Raw genomic sequence first — 8994 nt, 5'->3', positions numbered from 1 at the left:
AAAGATTGATGATTTTACAGCTACGACTCATAAAGCTGGTGGTCATAAAGCACCTAGCTCTCTCCTGGAGGCCTACCACGCTGACTATGTAAATACTGCTATCAACTTCTAACTTAGCCAAAAACACCTTGGGCTGTGACACGGGGAGAGATGCCCCATAGCCATGATCCTCTCTCAGCTCACATGACAGATATAACATCTAGAGACTTGAAAGAGGAAATTCAGTTTGGAAAAAGAAAAAAAAATACACACACACACACACACACACACACACACACACACACACACACCTGTATAATTAAATGACAAGAAAGGACTGAAATATAAAAATACTTTCCAATAGGGAAGAGAACATAGTATTTTCGGGACATTTTTGTTTATTAAAAAGAGCCTTAAAATCAGAGCGAAAAAGAGAAGACTAATCTATCTTGGTTTTCCATCTGGGATTTACACAATGACTACACCCTTCTTGGCTGCCCATTTTCTGACAGACCTGTTCTTGTGACAACTCAGTCTCTTAGCTTTCCCCTCTTTCACTTCCCAGTGGGGCTTCACAATAGGTTGTTTGCTTATGAAGGCTCTTAACCTAAACCTCATTTCCGACCCCCATTATCTCCACACTTCATTTTCCCATTTCCATCCCAGTTCCCTGACGTGTGAGTTAAACTTTTCCTGAACAAGGTTGAGGCTTTAAGTCACACATGTTGATTCAAATCTTGGTCCTTAATAATGATCTCAGAAAATAAAATTAAGCTTTCATGTATTAAAAAAAAATGTTGTTTAAAATTTTTCCAAATTATTTTAGCAATATATACCTAGAAAAACTGGGGTAAATTATGGCACAAGGCAAGTAAACATCAGCTTGTGTGTCTGCATGTGCAAATGCTATAGTCATAGGTCTTAGAAAGGAAACTAATGTAATACTTGCTATTCTACAGCTTTTGTTCTTTACATCATTTCAAGTAAGTAACTGTCCACCTTAACATTTCTATTAATAGTGACCAAGAGATGCTTTACTGCAGAACAGTCAATGTACTGTCATTATGAGTTGACACTGAGAGGGTCCCCATTTGGTTTAAATCTTTCTCTAGTTGCAGCCATCTGTCCTCATTCTGTCCTGCAGTGACACAGATAAATCCCTACTCCTTGCCACACAATAGGCTTTTAAATACTAATAACAGTCTCCCCTCTCTGACCCTTTTTCCTCACAGCTGTACTACCTATGATTTTTCTGTCTTTGTAAGTTTATTTTCTCAGTGCCATCATGTCTGGGCCTGGGACTATCATAGGAGCAGCATCTGCCAACCCACTTCTCTGCCCCGGAGGCTTCTTCAAAGACATCTCTCTCTCTCTCTCTCTCTCTCTCTCTCTCTCTCTCTCTCTCTCTCTCTCTCTCTCTCCTTCTGCTGAACTGCTACTTGTTGTTCTTTCTTTCATCAGCTTGGTGATAGAAGACACAGCTTATGTGTTTTAGTGGAGACTTACACTACTTACCTCCTAGTCCTGCTGTCTGTCATAAAACTCATGGAGAGTTCCCCACACCCATGTCCACACTTCTTTGGTTGTCAAATTCAGATAAACACACACACACACACAGAGTACAGACCAATCTGCTTGATAAACATAGATAAAAAAAATGTCAATAAATACTGGTACACTGAATTCAAGATCACATCAGAAAGAGCATTCATCATGACCGAGTTGGCATCATCCACAGTTAAACAGATAAATCCATTAATTTTTATCTATCACATACATAGATAGACTCAAAAATAGAATCACATGATTATCTCAATAGATACATACAAAAGCGTTTGACAAAATTCAACATCCCTTCAGGAAAAAAAGTCATGGACTGGGTAGGGATGGAGGGAGCATACATCAACATAACAAAGGCTGTATACAACAGGCCTAAAGCCAACATCACACTACACAGAGACACACTCAAAGCATTCCTGATAGAGCAAGACACATATGTCCATTGTCTACACTCCTACTCAAGATAGTGTCTGAACTCTTAGCTAGTGCAGTGAGAAGAGAGAAGAATATAAAAGTGATATAAATGGTAAAAGGCAAAGCCGAACTATGAAGATTTAAAGATGATATGTATTCTATACATAAGGCATTAAAGAATCCATCAAAAAAAACTCTAAGAACTGATGAACCCTTTCAGCAAAGTAACAGGATCCAAAACTGAATGATTTCAGCACTATTTTCTCCTGTACAATCAGTACATTGAATGTGCAAGGGTAATGTGCATTATTAATCTCAAGGGCTTAATTTAAGAATTAAGAAAAAGTGTCGTTGTACTGCAACGAAAAAAGAGAGTTGTGCTCAATTAAGGGGTGTGTTTGTCCTTATAAGGCTGTAAGTTTCTTTTTATTTATTTTTTAAGTATTTGTATTCTTTTTTGTGGAACCAAGAAATATCATATTGACTGAGGTAACCCAGATGCAGAAAGACCAACACTTCAAATTCTCTCTCAGCGGTGGTTCCTCCCTCCACATCTTTAGAGGTGAGTATATAACCTGGAGGAACCACAGACACCAGAGAAGTAAGAGACTGTACATCAGGAGTGTGGCTCTAGAGAAGGAAATCACAGGATTAAAGTGATATAAACGGGAAATGATAAAAACAGGAAATGGGGCTTAAGTGAGGAGGAAGGAGGGAGGCAATACAAAGAGAAAGTAAGGATGGATAACTAACACTAAGGAAGCTTGAAAAAGCCCTAGGGAACCATATTCTTGTATAGTTATCTAAAATTACATATAAGTAGGTACATGTGTCTATATATAGGTACATAAATAAAGTTTTACCTCTTTGAGTAATAATTCTCCCCCACGGAAGCCATAGCCAGATTATCAAACAAAAACTGCAGGACCAGGTATGAGAAACCTCCTTTCAAGTTGTTCATCAGAGCAGTCCAAAATACTCCCCCAAATAATCTCGGCTATAGCTTTTCAACCCAAAACTGACAGTAAGTCCCTGATGCTAAGGGCACCACAAGCTTCAAACACAGAACTGAGAGCAGGTAAGCTGGAAATTACCTGAAAGCCTCCTCCCCGAGGACTAGCATTCAAGTAGCAGAAGATGCCATGTAAGCTGCCAAAGGAACAAAAGCAAGTAATTGTATTTATTTTTAGGTAACTGTATTCTTTCTGTGCAGCCAGGAAATATCATATTGAGTGAGGCAATTAAAAGTCTCACCCCACTGTGGCACCTCTGATCTCCAACAATGACCAGTCCAGCAAAATATTCCTACGTGAGTAGTAGTGGTGATTGTGCCTTGGCAGTAACTGACAGCTATATGCCCCATTGAACAGGAAAGAAATCATGCCTGGTGCTTTAACCCTGGTCAGCTTTATTTTTTAATATGTCTCTGTATTAGATATGTTGATTTTTTTTCTAGAACCAAAGTCTTTAGGTTGAATTTTAGCCACTTCAGAGAATCACTACACCTCCATGCTTCAGTTTCTTCACTGGTGGATTAAGGGTGATAGTTACTGCCATCTAAGGTTGCTATTAAGATGGCCAGTAATGCATGGACAATATCTACGTCAGCTTCTGCACCATGTTGAGACTATGCTTTTGCCTATGGAAATGGAATAAAAATGGTAATAACAAGGACAAGAGCATAGAGGAAACCCCAAAAGAGGTGTATGGGAACCTAACATTGTAGAGTTAAGTTTTGTTTCCTTTATTCTGTTAGTCTACATATCAACCATTATTCGAACACAATTTTGATATTTTTAAATATTAATGATACTTTTTAGGCAAGAAATTAAGCTTGGGAAGATTCTACTCTGGCTCTGCCCTACCCTTGATTTATATGCTTGGGAAAAATCACCTTTCGCCTTCCTGTGTTTCATTTCTCTAGTCTGCAAAATGGGAAGATAGGCCTAAGTATCACGGTATAATCACAGAGCCTTCAACATGCTAAAAAGCACCTGACGGGCAGTGACTCATTGGGAAACACTTATGATTTCCCGTGTTCTCTAGTTATCTAAATATCTGCTACAGATGATCAGCATCAGGCAAAATATAAGTGCAGAGCCCTTTGACTCCCAAGGTAGCATATGCCTATGCCTGAGGCTGACTTGCTTTTTATAGAATGGCTTAGCAGGACCCCCATGTGACTCTAAGAAACCGAGAGAAGAAATAGGAAACTGATAAAACAAGGGCATCCATGTGTGTGTAACATATCTATAATAGAGATTGTTGTAATATAAATCTTATTGAGGCCTCACAATAACCTAGGTGAAAGATTTTATTGCCCATATTGCAGAGATGAATTCCCCAGAAAGGTCGAAGTTAGTGCCCAAGACCATAAGCTATTAACTTCAAAAGCAGGATTTGAGAAAGGCTAGCTAAGCACAGTTTCAAGTTCCAGGTAAGATCTGAGCTCTACTGGATCTGGAACATTTGAACTTGGCCACTCAACCTTAAACCTGAGTGGTGTTACCAAGGCCATGTGTGGTGAGAGAATTCACTTTATTATGGACAACTAGCCCATAGAGGGCAATGTCCTTCAATCATGACTGACTCAGTCTGGCAAATATCTTCCAAAGCCTATTTTTTCCCCAAGGTGCCCTGCTGTGAACATACTTGGTGAGTCTACCTGGGAATTGACTGAAACAGCTCAGTAGCAATGATAGTTTTTCCACAGCCACAGAACAGCAGACAGAAGGATCTGGGAAGTGGTCACTGTTCTCAGAAGACATTTGAGAAGTGACTGTGACATATTTTCCCTTCTTCCTGCTCCCCCTTTTCATCAACTTGATGGACCACAGACCACGGGCACGTGAAACCAAAATTAGCATGGTATTCATTGCCATAAAGTTTTCAGCCACTGGACTGGAACATACATGCCTCTTCAAAGGAAGTGGCATAAAAAGGAGGGAGCAATTGAGCCACAGCCTTGAAATTCAGGACCCTTTACAGTGTTTGGACAACCTCATTAAACTAGAATACTTGACCTTGAATAAGCAAAATCATAGTTAAATGCTAAAGATACACATCTATTCTCTTCACTGCCGTCAGAATAGACACTTTCTATATGTCACGTAAAGAATAAGATACATTATTGTCATAGGGCCTCACGATTTTATGAGGTAAGCACAATCATTATACCCATATTCAATGAGGGAGTTGAAGCGCAGAAATGTTGGGTAACTTTCCAAATGTCACAGAGCGGGGAATGGTGCCGGGCTAAGAATTCTCACTATCCCAGTGGCTACACTCCAATGCTGGCACTTCCTCGGAGTTTCTGACTGCCTCTGGAAAGCAGCCACGGTCTCGGTAAGTGCCAATAAATGAGAATTGTTTAAACAAATCGTTTTCATGAATTCCCTGACCCATTTAAGAAGTTCTGTATTAATCAGCAGCTGTAATGAAGACAGACACAAGGACTGCTGAGCACACGGGTTAATTCCAAGGACAGTTGCTTGCTGTTGGATCACGGACCACACAGGTGGAACTGTACTGACCTAAGAAGATGCACGGATTTAGGGGATTAAGTTTCACTGCTCTGATACAAGGCTCTGACTGTGATGTGTGTAGCTATTAAGAAGGAAAGCCGGAGAAACAGCCTAAGCAAGAACTCGTACCAATTCATTTCAGGGGCTGCAGTTCACAAATCTGCCCTCCTCTTGAAACCATGAAATTCTTCTTCCCGAGCATTCTTCCTCTGCAAACCAAGGACTGATAAGAAATGAGAACAGAAAGGCAGGAGCCTTACTGTCTCAAGTGGCTTATTGGCATCTCTGAGATTTTCACACAGGGTGGCACCGGTTGGGCTGGGTTATACCCTTCAGAGCAATAAAATTTTTTGTATCCCTCCTCCCTATTGGGTGAGGCAGGGAACATACCATAAATATTTGAAAAGAAATCTCCCTCACTCACTGTCTCTCTCTGTCTCTGTTTGTCTCTGTCTCTCTCTCTATTCCCTTCTCTCTGACTCTATTTCTCTCTGTTTCTGTCTCGTCCTCTCTCTTTCTACACACACACACACACACACACACACACGCACAACTGTCTCATTCTTTTTCTCTTTACTTCCTCTCTGCTCTCCTTTCTCCCCTCACCTCTTAAGCACATAAGGTGTGACTCATTACCAGAGCTGGTAAGATATACATATATGATTGTGCTAGAAGATAAAAATGGGAGGAAAGACTGTTGATAAGAGAGCTGAGGAGCCCACTTGGGCAGCTAACCCTGCTATTACAGCCATCTGCCATGGAAACACAACCCTGAGAGACAACTCAGGATCCAGCCATTGCTCCTCCATCAACTTGGGCAAAGCCCCTTGGGAATTATGGTCCTGGTGACCTGTGACAAGCCTGGGGCTGGCCTGGAGGAATAGATGAGATCACACCCAGCAGACCTTCTGTCAAGACTTAAAAAAAAAAAAAAAAAAAAAAAAAGCAGTGTGTTCTCTAAGGTTTGTTCTTGCCTCATACTAACTGGGAGCTGCCCTTGATCTTTGGACCTCTTCCCAGGCCCAGGAGAGGTAAAACTCTGATATTGCTTTGGGTGTGACCCCAGCCAGCCTTGTTAATAAACATTCCTTCCTGTTTCTCCACAATGACAGAGGAGGAGGGAAGCAAGGTCCGAGGACAACAGCAGAGGTCATGCCAGGCACAGGAGCAGCGGGAGCAGCCGGAGCTGAGTCACTCCCTGGGTTTTTTTCCTATTTGTGTGGTTCATCCACTAAGACCAATCATCCTGAGGTGTGAGCTGCTACAAACTGTAAGCTGCCTCTCCCTGCAACTTGCAAATGGGCGAGCAATCTCCATGTTGTCTTCCCTATTTTACTTCTTTTCTTATGGTACCAAGAACTTAGTCTTCATTTTCCAGGTCAAGTCTCCTACCCCACTGTTAATTCCCACATCAAAGGAACACTGTGCTGTTATACTTAACTTTGTGTCTACTTAAATGCCATTTTAATGGGCTGTTCAAACTCTGAATACTTCCCTATGTTTCAGACTCAAGTGGATTACCTTATAAATGAGCAGAATGCCATAATATATAATACCAGAGAAGCTTGAGCTCTATATGTGCTTAGCATGCATGAGGTTCAGCCTCCAACATACAAAACACAAGTTTAGTCCTCACTGGCAGCTGACAGCCTGCCTCACCATGTACGCTCCCACCACTGCCTCTCAGAAGTGCTTTGACTACTCACTGTTCTTTATCAGATGAGACCAGTGTCCTGGGCACCTGACGCTTCATCTCACTCCTGCCTATGCCAAAGACGTAAAATTTGGTGTGCATGCCAGAGCCTTAATGCTTAATGTAGACTTTTCAGCAGATAATCTAGCTGTTACCATGGGGCCAAAGGGAAGAACAGTGATTATTGAAGGGCCAATCCAGTGGAAATTCAGAGAGGTGTGATGTTGGCTGTTAGATGCTGTAATTGCTGAGCTTATAAAACAATCTAAACCTGTGACAGCCCCTGAAGAAATTGCTCAGGTTGCTTCAATTTCTACAAACGGAGACAAAGACATTGGGAACATCATTTCTGATGCAATTGAAAAGGTTGGAAGAAAGGGTGTCATCACAGTGAAGGATGAACAAACCCTGATGGATAAGCTAGAAATTATTGAAGTTTGATAGAGGATATATTTCCCCGTATTTCATTAACACATCAAAAATGCAAAATCTGAGATGCCTGCATTCTGTTGAGTGAACATTTCTAGTGTCTAGGCCATTGTACCTGCTCTTGAAGTTGCCAATACTCGTCGGAAGCCCTTGCTCATCATGGTTGAAGATGTTGATGGAGAAACTCTAAGCACACTGGTTTTGAACAGGCTTGAAGTTGGTCTTCAGGTTGTATCAGTCAAAGCTCTAGGGTTTAGGGACAATAGAAAGAACCAGCTTAAAGGTGTGTCTATTGCTACTGGTGGTGAAGTGTTTGGAGAAGGGAGGTTAAATCTAAATCTTGAAGAAGTTCAAGCTCATGACTTAGGAAAAGTTGGATCGGTCACTGTTAACAGAGATGGTACCATGTTTTTGAAAGGAAAAGGTGACAAAGCTCACATTGAAAAATGTATTCAAGGCATCACTGAGCAGCTAGACATCACAACTAGTGAATACGAAAAGGGAAAGCTGAACAAGCTACTCGCTAAACTTTCAGATAGAGTAGCTGTGTGGAAGGACAAGTGGTATGGAAGTGAATGAGAAGAAAGACAGAGCTTCTGATGCTCTCAGTGCTTCAAGAGCTGCTGTTGAAGAAAGCATTATTCTCACAGAAGGCTGGGTTCTCCTTCAGTGCATCCCAGTCTTGCGTTCATTAAAGCCTGCTAATGGAGATCAGAAAACAGGTATAGAAATTATTAAAAGAGCACTCAAAATTCCTGCAATGACTATGCTAAGGATGTAGGGTAGCAAAGGATCTTTGATAGCTGAGAAAATAATTCTGCAGAGTTCCTCAGAAGCTGGTTATGATGCTCTATTCAGATTTTGTTTGAACATGGCAGAAAAGGAAATCAATCAATGATCCAACAAGACTGTAAGAGCTGCTTTACTGGATGCTGCCGGGGTGGCCTCCTTTCTATCTACAGCTGAAGCTGTAAGGACAGAAATCCCTAAAGAAGAGAATGACCCTAGAATAGGTGCAATGGATGGAAAAGCAGTGGGTATGGGAGGTGGCCTAGAATAATGCTTTGCCCTTTTCAATGAACTGTGGCAGGAAATTCAAGGAAGGTGGGGGAATGGGGGAGGATGGGGAGGTGCCAATCTCTAAGACATGCTAGAGACCTGGGATGGGGGAGGCTCCCATTGAGTCTATGGGGGTGACTCTAGATTAGCCTCCTAGCGGTAGAGGATACGGAGCCTGAAGTGGCCACCTCCTGCAATGACTTGATGTGCCAGGGTAGGTTGGTCCCCAAGGGGGCCTCCCCCTTCTCAGAGGAGAAGCAGAGGGGGAGAAGAAGGGGAAGGAGCTTGTGAGGTGGATGCTAGGAGAAAAGAGATGTAAAGTGAATGAATGGATGG

At 41.7% G+C, this 8994-nt stretch overlaps 1 pseudogene; it reads left to right on the top strand.

Moving 5' to 3' along the window:
* The first annotated feature begins 6582 nt into the window (after positions 1–6582).
* Hspd1-ps14 (heat shock protein family D (Hsp60) member 1, pseudogene 14) lies at positions 6583–8703 on the top strand (annotated as a pseudogene).
* Positions 8704–8994: the final 291 nt, after the last annotated feature.

This window comes from Rattus norvegicus, chromosome 5 (assembly GCF_036323735.1).
Source record: "Rattus norvegicus strain BN/NHsdMcwi chromosome 5, GRCr8, whole genome shotgun sequence".
NCBI classification, from domain to species: domain Eukaryota; kingdom Metazoa; phylum Chordata; class Mammalia; order Rodentia; family Muridae; genus Rattus; species Rattus norvegicus.
The sequence above is the reverse complement of the archived record's forward strand: the minus strand, read 5'-3'. Positions and strand labels throughout refer to the sequence as shown.